This window comes from Notamacropus eugenii, chromosome 3, assembly GCF_028372415.1.
Source record: "Notamacropus eugenii isolate mMacEug1 chromosome 3, mMacEug1.pri_v2, whole genome shotgun sequence".
In the NCBI taxonomy this organism is placed as follows: Eukaryota; Metazoa; Chordata; class Mammalia; order Diprotodontia; family Macropodidae; genus Notamacropus; species Notamacropus eugenii.
The window spans coordinates 16,587,143-16,603,253 of NC_092874.1; the positions used below are offsets into that span (position 1 = coordinate 16,587,143).

Here is a 16,111-nt window from a genome sequence, read left to right on the forward strand (position 1 = left end):
TGGTCTTGATTGGTGGTTTCATCACTGCCCATGCAGATCACAACTTGACTCCTAGCCTTACGGGATCAACGAATAAATAAACATTTATTAAACACCTACTGTGGTCCAGGCACTGCTAAGCACCGATTACACGGGGACATGGAGAGTTCAGGTGACTTGCTCAGGGTCCCACAATTAATCTGTACCATAGGCAAGACTTGAGCCCAATGGGCCATGGTGGTCTCTCAGAGATATAAAACTTAAACATGCAAGGTGCTTTACAGACATGATCTCCTTTGAACCTCACAACAGCTCCGTGAGAAAAAGGATCACAGATCTTTTCACCCCTCATTTGACAAATAAAGAAATTGAGGCTTAGCAGAATCAGGTTATGTGCCCAGAGCCACACACAAAGTACCAGAGGTAGAATTGGAACTCAGGTCTTCTGGGGTCCAAGTCCAATGCTCTACCATGTTTTGGTTCTTCTCCCAGATACCCAGACTCTTGCTGGGTCATATCTTGTGTGTGTGTAAGTGTGTACATGTATGTATGTGCATGTGCATGTGTGTATGTGTATGCATGTCTTAAACTCTTGATGCCTGTAAGGTAACTGGGTGAAACTTCAAACATATCAAAGAGTATTATGGCATGTTGGTGAAGGACATTGATGAGGGCACAATTCTCCTCATGGAGGTCAGCAGTCTTTATGACCATGGCCTCTTGTTAGCCCTCTGGTAATGCCAGCAGAGCCCAGGAGAAGGAGTCCAGGCATTGGGTCCAGAGCCTACAGCATGATGGTGTTTAGAGCAAGAAGGGACCTTAGAGATCATTAAGTTCAACATCCTCTTCCATTGGTTTTTTACCAATGGAAGACTGAGTCATAGAGAAGTTAACTGACTAACCTAAAGATCACACATTAGCTAGATAGGACCTTAGGCATCATCTTGTCCAGTCATCTCATTTTCCTTATAAACCAAATCAAATGTGGCAATGTATGTAAAATGCTTGCAAATCTTAAAGTGTTATGTAAGTGTTAGCTGTTACTGCTATTTTACAAATGGAGGATATGACTGAGGCTCAGAGGAGTCCAGTGACTTGTCCAAAGTTACACAAATAATAAGTGTCAGAGCTGAGTTCTGAACCCAGGTCTTCAGAAGCCAATCTAGGACTCTGTCCATGGTACCATCCTGCTGAAATCTATGAGCCTCAGCAAGTCACCACTCAGATCCTCCTTTTGCTCATCTGTAGAATGGGAACCATAATGCTTGGATGGTCAAAGGTAGATATTGCACTGGGCAGTTGTGAGGATAGTTCTTTCTTACCTTTAGGAACATGAGCTATCGCTGCTGAGGGTCCTGGAGGAACGTGGAGTCTTTCTAGAGTGACCTAACTCTGGGACATCTCCTTGGAAGTCTGCATTCTTACCTGTGATCAGCAAGTCTATGGAAAGCACACTGAAACCTGAAAAGAAGAAAAATCATAGTCATAACTCATATTTCTATAGCACTGTGATTTCTGTGAAGTAACCCTATGAGGCAGCTAGAACAGGTATTTTATTTCTCCCTTTTTATTTCCTTTTTATTTGCCCCTCCTAGTTCTGTTCTGAATTTCTAGACCTCGATATCAGCTTCAGCTGCAGTCTCACCCTGGAACATCTCTCTTCCAGACTGCCTCCTTCTCTTTTTAGTGAGAACCTCCTAAAGCTTCCACTTTGAGGAGGATCCCAAGCTGGACAACCTTCCCTCCCAATTCTCATTCTGACTTTCTAGGCTTTGATACTATGCCCCAAGATGGATACCCTCCCCCTCTTCCCCTTTCCAGCCTCCTTTTATGTGTTGTCTTCCCCCATTAGAAAACAAAGTTATTGAGAGCAGGGACTGTCTTCCCTTTTGTTTAAATTTCTATCAAATTGAAATTGTTTCATAAATGCTTGTTGCCTTACTTTACCTTTCAATAGATTAAAAAACTGAGGCCCAGGGAGGTGAAGTGAATTGTCCATGGTTACAGAGCTAGTAAATTTCATAGACAGGATTTGAAGACAAGTTCTCCGACTCCAGTTCCAGCAGACTCTTCCTTATGCCATGGTTCCTAAAAAATGGGGAAAAATTAATTGATCATGGACTGAAGCTTAAGGTTTCTCATACATCATATGCTCACACAGAGCATTAAAAAATATTTTGGCTTCCTAACTTCTCACAAAAATATTGTCCTCTAAATTTATCATAGATTCTTGAAAGTGTTCAAAAAGAAATATACTTTGGTCTATTCCTTGTTCCTGTAAGCCTCGATGTTCTATTGTTAGCAGATGGCCCTAACACTTCCTGAACCTATAAACAGATGTGTGTGCAAGCATATACACATCATTATGCACACTCTTCTTGTATCTGTCTAACCGTTTATGGTTCTTTCCTGAGAAAGAGGAAGTGACAGACATCAAAGAATAAACTCAAACCTCACAGCCTTTATACACTGTGAGGCAGGAGTAGGTAATAAACCCGGGCAGACTGTCTTCCCATTGATGACTGTTGCTGCCTGAGAGAAGCATGCACCGTGCTATGCCTCAGGAAAGTTTTGCAGAGAATCTCATGAATTCAAGCAATTTTATTTTCCTTTTGCAGCAGTTACCAAAAAAGGGAGATTTATTTCATCATTGCTTGTAAAAGATCACTGGGTCAGAGCTAGAAAGGACGTCTGAGGTCACACACGTCCACTCACTCATTGTAGAGATATGGAAATGGAGACCCCCAAGAGGTTTAGGGACTTTCCCAGGATCACAAGCTAGTATTTGAGGCAGAACTTGAACTCAGGGCTTTCAGGGACTTCAGGTCCAGGACAGGATCCATAAAGCACTTTAAGTTTTGTAAAATACTTGACCACAAGTTATCTCATTTGATTTATATGTACATATAAGGAATTGTCCAAGGTCACCCAGGTAGTAAGTGGAAGAGTTGGAACCCTCTGATTCTTCACTCAGCATTCTTTCCCCTGAATCTGAACTCGGTTAAAAGCAGCCCCCTCTCTTCACTCCCTGCTGTTAGTAATGTGATTGCCAATCTCCTCTTTCTGCTTCAGTTACTGCATGTGTGAACCAGAGAGAGAATCTGGTTTAACATCGTGCAAACCTCTTTGCCAAGGGAGCATTGCTATATCTCATTTTGAGACCAACTGAGGCAACCCCAAACAGCACAGTCAGGAACAAAAGTCACGCGGCATTTCAGCTGAGCCCTTCCATGCAGCAAAGAAAGACACCTCCTGGGAGACCCAGAGGAGAACACCAGAGCTCTTCATGGAACTAGTCTCCTTTTTCTTCTCTTTTCATTTAAGAAAAATAAGATCCATATGGTGCTAATAAAATGAGCTAAAACGTGGTTTACAAAAGGCACACATTTCAAGAAAACAGAGACCGTGTAGAGCAGGGAAGGGGAAAGAAAGAAAACCTTCATTCAGCGCCTACTGTACGCCAGGCACTGGGCTAAGGGCTTCACAAATATTATTTCATTAGATTCTCACAACAGCCTTGGGAGATAAGTGCTATACTATCTTCATTTTACAGATAAGGAAACTGAGACAGGTTAAGTAACTTGCCCAGGGTCATACAGCTGGTAAGTGTCTGAGGCAGGATTTGAACTCAGGTCCTCCTGACTCTAGGTCCAGTGCTCTATCCACAGCTAAGCCACTTTGCTGCCTGATGCCATGAATTGTTTATTTACATTTTGACCGGCACAAAGTACTGATTTCCTTCCAGAGCAGTAACCTCTAGAGTTACTGTCCATGTGGATGCCCTCTCATCACTGTTTGCCTGGACAGCCTTTAAGAGTCATGGCTGAGTCCTTGATGATCCTCTTGTTTTTTCCTGAACACATCTCCTGACTCTAAGCATCTTCACTGGCTGCCCCAGGGCCTGGAATTCTCTCCTTCCTTATCTCTGTCTCCTGGCTTCCCTCGCTTCCTTCAAGTCTCCATTTAAATCTTATCTTCTGAAAGAAGGCTTCCCAGTCCTCAATTTTAATGTTCTCCCTCTGACATCATTGCCAATCCACCCGATATAGAGCTTGTCTGTACATAATTGTTTGCATGTTGTTTCCCCATTAGATTGTGAGCTCCTTCGGGGCAGGGACTGTTGTGTGTCGTTGTTGGTCGTGGTAGTGGTCTTCTTTGTAACCTCAACACAACACAGTGCCTGGCATACAGTAGGTACTTAATAATTCCTTGTTTGTAGAATAACTGAGCCAGAATAGCAACTGACTGAAAGAATTCTTTAATTCAGTTCAATTCAACAGACATTTGTTAAATACCAACAATGGCAGTCTGTACGCGCAGAGACCCCACTGGCTTTCTCAGCTGTGATGCAGCCACTATGTGAAACATGCTGGAAAGATGATTTCTGGGAGAATTATGATGATGTCTAAGGGAAGTGCTTTGGAAAGTCCTGTGGAACATGGTCAGACATTCCGTAACTGGTTCCAGCCGCCAGCCATGGGGTCAGGAGCACCCTTTCCCTAGCGGCTGCATTCTCAGAACTGTTTGTGTCTTCCAAAAGGCCCCAGTCAGCCTCCGCTGATTTACAGAGGTGATATGGCCTTAGGGCCTGCTTCCCCTTGGAGGCTGTATGGTACCCTAAAACTAGGTCTCAGTTCTTGGTCTTTTTGTCTGTTCTTTTTTCTGTTCTAGGAGAAGAGAATGGCTCTTTCACGACTGCATGAGGTAGAAGGGTCTAGAGAGTGTCTTGCCATTCTCCCATTCCAGGCTGGATTTTACAGGCAGCCCAGCATCAATGTCCCATGAGCAAGAACTGAACTTTTCTACCCCTCCTAGTACCAAATGAAGATGCATCCTATAGTGATGTCAACTTTGGATGTGAACTTGGTAGAGCCAAGGCTATGTAGGAAATGAACTGAGTTTTGAGCCTACTTTCCCAGAGAATGAGTTGGTAGAGGAGAAAGTGTGCCCCAGACGTACTGGGGAAAGCTAATGAATTTTAATGGTCAGCTATGTGATGGATGCCCCTAGGTCACTAGCAGTTAGGGAAGAGACCTGGAAGACCACCTGCAGGAGTCCATGCTTGGATCTTGAGTCTGTCTGGTCGGGAGGAGGAAGGAGCTGGGCAGGGGACACATCACAACCTGCTTTCATCTAAGTAAATGCACATTTTAATCTCCTTTTCCTTTTGAGCTGGATTTGCTATTTCATTGGCCGCAGGAGCCTCCTGGGCAGGAAACTCTCTTTCCCCCAACATGCAAATGGGTCCCTTCTCCTTAATCTGGGATCTTAGCTTCCTGGGGATGTGAGACATTAACTGACTTAATCAGGGTCATTTAGCCAATGTGTGTCAGGAGTTGAATCCAAATCCTCTTGACTCTGAGGTCAGACTTTCATCTATTACACCTCACTTCCTCCCAAGTCCAAAATATAGACAAAGAAATTCAAAGTGCTTGGGGGGAATGGTAGAATACCAATCTCTGGAGGTATCAGAAAAAGCCCACTGGGGAAAGTAGCCTTCAGAGGAAGACCATTTTTGTAAGGAGTCTAGGGATCCTAAGAAAGAACTCTCAGAGAACCCTTGCCTTCTAGAGTGGTTAACTGACTATTTCTTGCCATAAGTATACCAAAGCCCTCCTCTTTCCCCCAAGAGGATCATGTCCTCAGCTTCCTTAGCTCTGGCCTTCCTGTACTTTGTAGAGTTAGAATGTGATGGAGTCCAGTGTGTTGGTCCCCAAAGGGGTCATCACCACATGAGAAATCAACAATTACCATTTGCACAACAGCCTGGTGGGGTTGCTGTTCTGATGTGGTGCTGTCTGTCTTGGGTAATCTCTCTGTCCTCCTCCCCTTATGAAGACAGGCTGACATATCTGGGGCAGACAGAAAGCAGAGATGACAGCATGCTCAGACTTCCATGGAGGCAGCAGCTCCACAGGAAAGATCATTTGTGTAAGTTAAGAGAAGAAGACTCAAAGTTTAGATAGATTTAAAATTGTATTTCTTTTTTTATTTCAATCCAGTGTAGCAACCCAGATCAGTCAGGACTGTTAGATTAATCCTTAGTTCTAGACTTTTCAGTGGGTTTGAAAAGTATGTTCTTCTAATTTCATGCTATGAATTTAAACTGACATCCTCTCTCCCCAAGGCTTTGTCCTGCGCCAGTGAATATGACAACCTTGGACCCCTTGTTGAAGGATTCTTGTTTCCATTTTTCTGGGGGATCTGAGTCCTTCACAACTTTGCAGAAGTCACTTTATCCTTCCAGGGACTAGCCTCCAGTCTCTAGGGGTGGTTTCACAGATCATTGGATGGTACTTTTTGGACAAAATAATTCTCCTCTTCTCTCTTTCCTCTCCCCTCCTCTCTTCTCCCTCCTTCCCTCCCTCCTCTCTCTCTCTCTCTCTGTCTCTGTCTCTCTCTCTTCCCTCTCATCTCTCTGACCCAGCTTTTTTACATCTTCTGAGACACCCCACCCCCCCAACTCCATAGTCCCAGTGCTAACTAAACTTTATCCTGCTTGTGTTTGGAGAAAACAAATTCCACATGCACAGATAAAATGACCAATATGAGTAACACAGAGAAGCTTGAGACAATTTGCTTGAATCGATGTGGAATGCGATCAGCAGAACCCAAAGCAACGACTACAACAATGCAGATGAAAATGATCCTAAAAGGAAATGGAACTCTGGTGACTGAGAACAGAGCAGGAAATATTCCTTCCTTCAGCTGCAGGGGAAGAGAGCAGAAGATATGCATTATCAGAGAAGGTCTCCGTAGTCTGAGTTTCTGCTTCATTCCTGAAAGTGCAATGTAAAAACTAGCAATTACAGGGTAGAGCATTGCACATCCATCCAGATAGCTAGGATTTTAGAGGCAGCTAGCTGGTGCCATAACACACTGAATATTGGACCCAGAGTCAGGAAGACCTGAATTCAAATCTGGTCTCAGATACTTACTAGCTGTGTGAGCCTGGGCAAATCGCTGAACTTCTGTTTGCGTTAGTTTCCTTCTCTGTAAAATGGTACCTAACTTCCAGCATTGTTGTAAGGATCAAATGAGATAATAATTGTTAAGCATTTTGTAAACCTTAAAGCACCGTAGAAGGACTGACCATTATGAATGCAAACTAGCTACAGTAAATGATAGGGATAATAATAGCCAACTTTTAAATAGTGTTTTACAACTGCTAGCTAAAACCATTTTATAAAATGAAGGGGACCGGCCTCAGTGACCCCTGAGGTCCCTGCCAGGTCCAAATATATGGTCCTAGAAGCCTATGAAATTTTTAGGAAGACAATCTCTTGAGCAGTAATGACTCATCTGAATCTGTTTTTTTTTTCCTTTCCTTCAATACTTTTCTATACCAAGCCAAGGCATATGAATGCCTGCCTTGTTTCAGCGGAAATGATTTTTACAGAAGGGCTGGCTAGGTGCCTTGTCTGGAAAGAGACATTTCCTCATGAAACCAGGACATCTGAAATCAGATTTTCCTTACTCAGTAGACCATACACTCTTCCTATATAATGTCAGCTCCTTAAAGGTTAGAACTGGTTTTTGTTTGTTTGTTTGTCTTTAAATCCCTAGCACCTAGTACAGTGCCTGGCAATCACTGATGATTTAAGATTTATTGGATTGATTTATTTTTCCATCTCAAATCTCTTTTCCCTCCAGGTAGGACCCAGCCATCCTTTTAAAATGAACCTAGATTTTCTATTAGGTACTAATTCTGCAATCTGAGTGCCTTCTTTTGCTTTTAAATTGTATTCTTAAAACCCCCTGACCATTAATCACATCACTGACATAAAAGTTACGTGGGAAGCCAAGAGTGAGCAGGACCCTCTAGTGCCCTGCCTTTTAAATGTGTCTGGGAACTCCTAGGGGATGGACCCATTTTGCTGACCATGGCACTCTGAAGGGAAAGGCATTTCTCCCAGTGAATATACGGTAAATTACACAGCGAGTGAACGTTTTAAAATTAATACTGGCATTTCTGACCTGTCTTTGGCAGCTCTGATCCTGCTGAAAAGGAACCTCATTTATGAGTTAGGCAGCGAGGAAGGCCAGTGTTGGAGGCTGTAAAGCACTTTCCAAGCTTGATTTAGTATCGATTTCATGTCAGGCTAACTTGACTTTAATATTTAAACAAAATGTTTAATGTTTAAACAGCTTGATTTCCCCTTTTTTCATTTTTTCTGTAGCTTAACCTATTGTTAACCATGTAGAAATCTGGCACAGACTGCCAGAGTCTGACTGAGGTATCTTTAACTGGACTCTCTGTTCTGCCATCTTAATGGTGCCATGAAGCTCATTCCCTTCAACCCTTCCTTCTGGGTTTTCTGAACACCTCTCATTCTGCCTCTGAAGATCTGGATACAAAGCTTTGGGGGTCACACTTAGAACTAGAAGGAGCCCTGAGACACTTCTCCCCTCATTGCCCATAGTCTCTAACCTTTCTTTTGCATCACAGTAGTAGTTTGGTGACGCCTATGGACCCTTCTCAGAATCATATTTGTAGATGCATGAAATAAACATTCATTGGATTACAGAGGAAATCAATTCTATTGAACTTCAATTATTCAATTACATATTTAAAAAACAAGTTCATGGACCTCAGGTTAAGAACACCTGATCAAACCTAACCCCTTCATTTCTTGGGAAGACTGAGAAAGAACCCTGAACCTCAAGACAAGAAAGATCCTGGGCTTGATCCCTGCCTCTGACACTTAATCACCACCTCTCAGTGCCTCAGTTTCCTCATCTTCACAACAGTGATCTTTCTATTGACATAGTATTTCAAGGATTTCAAAGAGTAGTGCATGCCTCCCTGAACCCTGTGAAGTGGGCGCTATGATTACGTTAATCATAAGTGGTTAATCATAAAAATCACAGAGGGTTTTAAGTGATGTGCTCAGGGTCACTCGGGTGGTAAATGTCTGAGATGAGATGATGACATGTGGAAAGTGCTTTGGGAATCTTCCAGCACTCATTACCGTTGGAGATGACATCCAGGCAAATGAAGCCGCTTGTCCATGGTCACAAAAGGAGGAACAGGAAAGGCTGGAATTCTACCCTAGATCTCGAGCTGCTCTCTGCTCACCCTTGGGGCTCTTGCACACATATGTGAGCTCTGAGAAGTTTGGAGGCCGTGCTTTTCTGGTCTAGCCTGGTTTTATACATACTTCTAACAGATGGGATTACATTTTGCCCGCTGCATGAGATGATTTTTGTTAGAGTCTGGAGTTTGAGAACAAAGCATGGGCCCTTGTTGTTTATGGGGCCACCAATAGGTTTATAAATAATAATAATATAAAATAAATAGAATAGAATAGAATAAATAATAAATATAGATACAAACAGAACAAATTCCTGAAGAATCTTACGTAACTTAGCTATTGACGGTCACTTCTCCTGGGGACTTCAGGGCAAGGGGCCTGAACGTCCAGTCACTGAGTGGTCTCTAGATAGATTAGACAGATGACGGAAAATCGATGGATGGACAAAGATAGACACAGAAAGATTCAGACAGCAGATGGATCGATTGATAGATAAATAGATAGATGATTGATGGGTATAGATAGACAGACTGACAGACATAGAGAGTCATTCAGTCTGTCAATGGACATTAAGGTCCTACTCTGTGCTAGGTAAATACAGGTAGGTAGAGCATTAATTAGGTGTTTACTCTGTGCCAGGCATGGCACAAGGTACAGAGGATAGAAATACAAGTAAGGAAGACAGACCCTGTCCTCAAGGAGGACACTCTAAGGAAGGAAGACAGCTCATAGAGGACTGGGAAAGCAGAGGGGACAAGGTTTGTAAACGGTGACCTGGTTCCAGGCAAACATAAAGATGAAAGCTCTGCAGGCTGAGCCCAGAACAATCCCTTCACTGAGCCAGAGACCTCAGAGCTTTCAAACTCAGTTCAGGTTCAATGGGCATTTAAAAGCGAGCTGTGGCCCTGAGCATACAGGACCAATGGACCCTACCCCCCACCCCAAACAAGCCCACATTCCACTGGGGAAGGGAACATATTTCTTCAATCTCTTGAAGGCAAAGTTGTCCCCACCACTCACCTCCATCCCTTTCTGTCTTTGAGCCTGCCCTGAGCCTGCCCTGGATTCCTGGGGAGATGTGGGGGGGAGGCCTGCAGCCAGTTGACGTGATGTTTAATGTGAGTGTCTGCACCTCAGAAATGAGCAAATGCTACAAATTGGGGCTTGATAGATTTTTGTTGATTGTTTAGACATAAGAAAGTGTTGGGAAAATATCAGTAATGCAGATAAATAACAATAATCATTAAAAGTTAACCTTTTTTTAGAAGAGGATTTTTTTCAGAGTACCCACTGTTAAACCTTTACCAGCACACCTCAGGCTTCTCTACCTAGGCCACAGGCCCACTCCCACCTTCTCTGCTGCTTTCCTCCTTAGGATCCCCCTCCATCCATTCTCCAGGTTGTTTCTCCTGTCTTCCTGACCCTGAGAAGGTTGTACTCCTCCCCTCACTTCATGCGTCACTGTAGCTCCCAACTCCCCTCCTCACAGAAGTCTCCAACTCCTGATCCAAAGGGCTGAACCATTTTCACAAAAGAGGGAGAGGCATTTTAATGGCTAAAATAAGCACGGTACAAGATCCTCAAGAAGTCACTTTATCTGTGGTACTCTGGGCATAGAAGTTTGTCTCACTGGCCTCTATTTCCTCCTATGTTGAATGAAGGTATTGAACTGGTGATTTTTAAGGTTCCTTCCCATCTTAAATCCTAGAGAAGAAGGAGAGTTCTGTGTTAGAGATAGTGTGTCCTAAAGCTTTTTGGAATCAAGAGGACCTGAGCTCAGAATCTGCCCCTCACTCTTGCTTGCTTTGTGACCACAGACAAATCACCTCTGAGCTTATTTTCTCATCCGTAAAATGGTCCTGATACTACCTGTTGTATCTAAGTCATGCAGTTGTCATGAGGCTCACATGGGACCTAAATGCCTTGAAATGCTGCATGCTCCTGCGATTATTGATTGAATCCCGACTCTAGAGCTTATTAGAAACCTGATTCTGGGCTGGGACTCCTTGTACTCCCTCCCTCACTAGCTATTCTAAAGAAAATATTTTGCAAATCCCAGGATCACAGATTTATGCCTGTCAGGGACCTCAGAGGGGCTACTAAGTCCAATTCCTTCATCTTAACAAATAGGGAAACTGAGGTGGATGGATTAAGTGACTCTCCAGGGGTCATATAGCTAATGGATGTACGAGGTTGGTTTGAGTCCGGTAAGTCTACCTTGATGGGAGCTCACAAGCTTATATTCTCAGGCAGGATTAGAGTGAGAAAGGGCCTCATTTTACAAGAAAGGAAACCGAGGCTCAGAAAGCTTAAGTGGCTGGATCAAAGTCACACAAGGTTTAGGGATCAGAAATGGGATCTGAACCTAGGGCCTTGTGCTCCAGAGGCAGGGCTCATAAGAAAAGGCCTAAGAGAAGGAAGGGTTGGCGCAGGGAAAACAAAGGAGTAAAATCGAGTGATTGGAATGGAGAGGAAAGTGAGTCAAAAAGCAGCAGGGCTGGAGGGGAGCTCTTACTGCATGCCTCCCATTCATTAGCTGCTGATCTTTGGGTCTCTACCTCCTACCCCCCCAAATCACCCCAGCCATAAGCAGTTTGCTGTGGGCAAATCAGAGCCATGGTCACCCCCATGTGACTGAGCAGACTTGGCCTTGCCATCTTGTTCTCTTTCCCCTTCAAATGATCATGGCCAGGGCCAACTGCCACCAAGGCTCCCCGAGCCCTGCCCTGATGGATGACAGACTGATTTATCAGCCATAATAAGGTTCTGAGAAGTCTCCAAGCCAGTGAAAAATAAAGGTTTAATGACTGAATTACAGATTCTCTTTCTGTGACTGAAAATAATATCAGACCCCCGGCTCCAGTGCCAGACAGATTACATAAGCCCAAGTTAAGTGGGAGAATAAAAATGAGTGATTTTCTTCCTTGCCTTAAATACAGCATTAAACAGGATGCCCTTGAATTCAGCATAAAGTAATTTCCTTCTCCCCACTAACAGCTAGGGGGCATTGCAGATGCAAATAGAGTCAGTTTTGCATTTTTAATATTCTCCATCTCCATAATTCACAGCCTCAGCTTTGGAGATGTTATTGCTGCCTCTTCGGTGCATTTAAATTATTTTGACCCCTCTGAACTTACACTTTGAAGTTTCACATCAGCTACTAAGATATATGTCTTCATATATAGGGTAAAGGGAACTTCCTGGGCTTTCAGCTCTTGAGAAGAAGCACGAGCAAGTACATCGCTTCTGATGTTGACTCAGCCTGGTCAACTCTCACCAAAGTGGGCAGCTAGTTAATGGGGTGGCTTTTACAAATTGTATTTTGAAAACCAAACTGATAAGTTGCTGGGCTGGTGTTAAGTCCTGCCATTAAGGCTTCCTTTAGGCCTATACTTATCTTGGCCTTGGGAATATGCCCAGTACTTGACTGACTATCACAGGATGGAGAAAACACTCTGCTAGGTCAATACCACTTAATTTGGGTTAATTCAAGCCAAATCCTCTCTGCCTGTGGTTCTTTGCTTAGAGATTCTCTTTAAGCCACACATTCTCTCCAATGAATTGAGGCCTCAGGTGAAACAGATATCCTACTTTGTATAAAGCAAATGCCAGTACCAGTGTTCCCATCCCAGGGTTTCAGGACTGGCTGGGATGGGGTGGTGGGAGTGGAGGGAGGGAAGAGGGGTATTATAGTTTTGTGGATTATAATTTCTTAGAACCATCTAGGGATTGCTAACTCTCTCCCTCCTTCTTTCCCTCTCCCTCACTCTCCCCTTCTCCCCCCACCCCCAATTTTCTGGTTATTCTGTGATAATGCAGTGAGCGTGTTACATCGTGTCAGTCTTCAGGAATCCTTTGACACCACTTCTAAGATCTATAAAAAACACAAGAGCCGAGGGAATAATAACCCAGAAGGTGCTGTGCTTGATGAGCATGCCATATGACGGCAGTCATATTGGCTTACTGCCTTTTGAGAACCTGCTTCCATGATACAAAATCACATGAAGCCACCATGTAGGAAGGGAAGGGATGATAGAGTTGGGAGAGTTCAGGAAGGTAACTTCTCTTACTTTTTCCACTCTTATTTATAGGGCAGTAGAAATGACCATGGCATTCCAACAGTGTGAGATTCATGACCCCAAAACAGTATGGTGTGATGGAGTGTTGGTCTTGCAGTCAAGGGGAGCTGGCATTCAAATCTTCCCTCATACTGGGCAAATTACTTAGTTTTATAGAGTCAATTACTTACATCTATAAAATGGGGATGATAATGATAGTACATCACAGAATTGTTGTGAAGGTGTGGCTAGGTTAAATATATATGTACACACAAATATGTGCACACACGCACACACACACAATGCTTTGTACACCTCAAAGCCATTATATAAATGTTAGCCATTATTACAGTATTTTCCACAGTCCAAGTCCATGAACCATCCGCAGTTCTCATCTGGGGTCTCCAGTCAGCGTGCACGCACTCATCCTATTGTTTCAGCAGGGCATGTTATTTAATTCTTTGACTTTCTAGTTGGCTCTTGCTGTGGGGGATGGAGAAGAGAGGGGTCCACAACTCCAGGGATTCCACAAAGGGATGATTGTGTTTTAGAGGAAGGAAATGGAAGTATTTTTCTGACAGTCTAGAGAGCTCTCTGGGACCCTTGGATTCTAAGAAAACACAAGCTGTTATCTTTGGGACAAGATGGGATCAGCTGCCACTTCCTTCTTGAGACCAAGCTGTTTGCTTTGGACAAACGAGGGTAATAAGACACAGGGCTTCAGCTCCTCTCCAAAACCATATTTACATTCCACCACTAGTTTAAACTAATGGGGGGAGAAGGGTTCTGCTGGAATGATAGAATGTTTTTAAAGAGTTTTATTATTTTATTTTTCATATGCACATATGTGTATACATATATGCCAATACGTATGTGTATATAGAGACATATGTGTATCTATATAAGAGAGGAAACTCTCTTCTCCTTCAAATCAGCATCAGCTCTGTGTCTTACCAAGTCACTGAGATGTGAAGGCCCATAAGCATCATGAATTCACAGAAGGGACTTTAGAAGCCATCAAGTACAACCCCTTATTCTAGAGATGAGGAAACTGAGGTACTCATAGAGAAGTGACTTCCTCAGGGTCACACAGCCAGTAAGTGTCAGAAGTGGGACTTAAATCCAGGTCTTTCTAACTCCAAGCACAAGCTCTTTATCCACAAAACCATAATTGTCTATATGTATACAAAATTATTTTTAAAAATTAATTTTATTGACATCCTTTATTTTTACATTCCCTATATTTCCCAATATATGTCCCCCTTTGTCTTCCAGAGCATCATCCATTATAACAAAGAGTAAAAAAGAAGGGGAAAAGTAGTTCAACAAAACTGATTGGAGCACCACAGTATCTGACGTCATATGCAGCGTCCCACGTCCATCATCCTGGATTTCTGCACAGAAACGGGCAGATACCTTCTCTTGTCTCTTCTTTGGGAACAAGCTTGGTCATTATCATTTCTCAGCATTCAGTTTTGACTGTTTTGTGGTTATTCTTTTCCATCCCATTGCTGACCTTGCTCCATAGTTTTCCTGGGTCTGCTTACTTCCCTTTGCATCAGTTCATATAAGTCTTCCCATGACTGTAGTCATCATCTTCATTACTTCTTCCACAATAATACTCGTTATATTCATGTGCTGTAGCCAGTTAAGCCATTCCCAGACTAACAGACATTTCTTTCCAGTTTCCTTTCCTTTTTGTTTTTTTTTTTTTGCTACTACAAAAATTACTGCTTCAAATATTTTGGTAGGGAGCCTGGAGTAATGAATAGCAAAGTAGCCTCTGAGGTGAGAAGACTTCTATCCAAATCTCTCCTCTAATATATCCTAATTATGGGAATGGTCAAGTCACTCAAGAACACTCTCAGTGTTCTAGGCAATGTTCTAAGACTATACATTGCAGAGGAGGTGCCAAACTGCATGAGTGGAGAGGATTTCCTCACCTGGGAGTTGCTCAATGTACATATATCAATGAAATTACAGTTCCATTTTCTATCCTATGGGAGGGTTTTATTTTTGTTGCTGACCTCCTTGAGGGATATGCTTAATAGTGGAATCTCTAGATAAAAGAGTATGGGCACCAGCGTCATTTGCTTTGGAAACTGTATGTTGCTTTCCACAGCCATTGGTTTTTGTCCATTAACAGTGCCTTAGTGTGCATGTTTTTCCATATGTCCTCCAACATCCACCATTCCTATCTTTTACCATCTTTGCCAATGGGTAGGTTTGGGGTGAACCCTCAGAGTGGTTTTGCTTGTACATCTCATTATTTACAATTTAGTATTATTTATAGCTATGTGTAATTACTCTTTCATATGGTTGTTAATGGGCACCTAGGTGGCACAGTGGGTAGAGTGCCTGAGACCTGAGTCTGCATCATTCTTAACTGTGTGACCATGACGAAGTCTCTTCACCCTGTTTGCCTCAGTTTCCTCATCTGTGAAAGGAGCTGGAGAAGGAAATGGCAAACCATTCCAGTATCTGTGCCAAGAAAACCCCAAATGGGGTCGAAGAGAACGTGACATGATGGAAACGACTGAACAAGAACAAATGGTTACTAGCTTACATTTTTCTCCTTTTAAACTTTCTATTTGAGTGCTTTGGCTGCTTTTCTCCTGGGGATATTAAGGACTGTGAAGGGAACCAGAAAGTTGTGGCTGTCTATTGTCAGGGAGCGCACTTGTATAGGGGGCACCAAAATGCCCCCTAGCCAAGGGACTTTAGGAATCTGCTTTAACTAACATACAAAAAAGGGTATTAATAATGTATAACAATAAAATATAATGATAAAGGGTACTTTTAATTAGTATGATAACAAACTGCAACATTTTCTTCCTCTTAATGATTTGAAGACAGCTTTACTTTAGTAGCTTAGACATGATCCTTTGCAACCTTGCTTCTCCCTGTTTAGCAGCCCTGGGGCCCCTTTCCACAAATACTGGGAAGGTGAGCTTCGGATCCGGTTCTGCCAAAATTAGGACAAGTTCTGTGTCATTTCACCTTTTTCTTTCCATCCTCCCTCCCTCCCTCCCTCCCTCC

At 43.0% G+C, this 16,111-nt stretch overlaps 1 long non-coding RNA gene across 2 annotated transcripts; it reads left to right on the forward strand.

Annotated features, from left to right (window-relative positions):
• Positions 1-733: 733 nt before the first annotated feature.
• LOC140531076 (uncharacterized) lies at positions 734-14,532 on the forward strand. Of its 2 annotated transcripts, none has more exons than XR_011976260.1 (3): positions 734-971; positions 1,308-1,527; positions 14,348-14,532. It is a non-coding gene; the product is annotated as an uncharacterized lncRNA (long non-coding RNA). The 2 variants fall into 2 exon arrangements; XR_011976259.1 differs by lacking the exon at positions 14,348-14,532 and adding an exon at positions 3,052-3,332.
• Positions 14,533-16,111: the final 1,579 nt, after the last annotated feature.